Source organism: Arachis ipaensis, chromosome B09 (assembly GCF_000816755.2).
Source record: "Arachis ipaensis cultivar K30076 chromosome B09, Araip1.1, whole genome shotgun sequence".
Taxonomy (NCBI): Eukaryota; Viridiplantae; Streptophyta; class Magnoliopsida; order Fabales; family Fabaceae; genus Arachis; species Arachis ipaensis.
Window position 1 is genome coordinate 115454262 of NC_029793.2, and position 741 is coordinate 115455002.

Here is a 741-nt window from a genome sequence, read left to right on the forward strand (position 1 = left end):
TCTCTCTCTTTTCTCTCATTCTCTATTTTTTTCTACCTTTATGTTCTACAAAAAATAAAATTAACAACATAATATAATTTAAATAAAAAATATTATTATATACATATTTTTTATTTAATTTTAAATTTTTACTACTTATCTTTTTAATATATATTTTCATTTCTTTTCTTTTAAATATTTATTACATATAATTTAAAAAATACTAATATTGTGATTAAAAGTTAGAATCAAGATTCAATTGTTTTAAAAAAATGAGTTAATTTTATAACTATAAATAGAAATTTTTTTTATGTTAATATCTAATTATATTTTTATATATCTAGAAAAAATATTATTTTTAAATAGCAAGTATAAAAATTAATTATCTCTATTTGTGCAACAAATTTAATACCTAATTAAATATAAAAATATACACGTTAAATTCTTTCAAATTTTAGATAACGAATGTTAAAATAAAGTAAAAAAATTAAACTTTTTCATTTGAAAATAATAACTAAAAAATTTATTATTTAATTTTGTTTAAGACTCTGGTCTTCTTAGTCGATGGAAACTTTTGTCTCTTACAACCGTTTTATAAAAGTAATTTAATGCTATAAATTTTTAATGTCATAATCTATAATACCAGAACCGACATAATTTTAAAAGATTTATATTTCCGTAATAGTATTACAGGTAAAATACTAGTAGTATCTAAATGTTTGCCAAAACTACTCAACAAAATATTCGTTTTGATAATTTTGT

The 741-nt window shown here is 16.9% G+C and overlaps 1 protein-coding gene across 1 annotated transcript in view; it reads left to right on the plus strand.

Moving 5' to 3' along the window:
- LOC107618537 overlaps positions 1–741 on the plus strand; it is a 13523-nt gene that overhangs the window by 10406 nt on the left and 2376 nt on the right. The gene's annotated exons all lie outside the window — the stretch shown is intronic.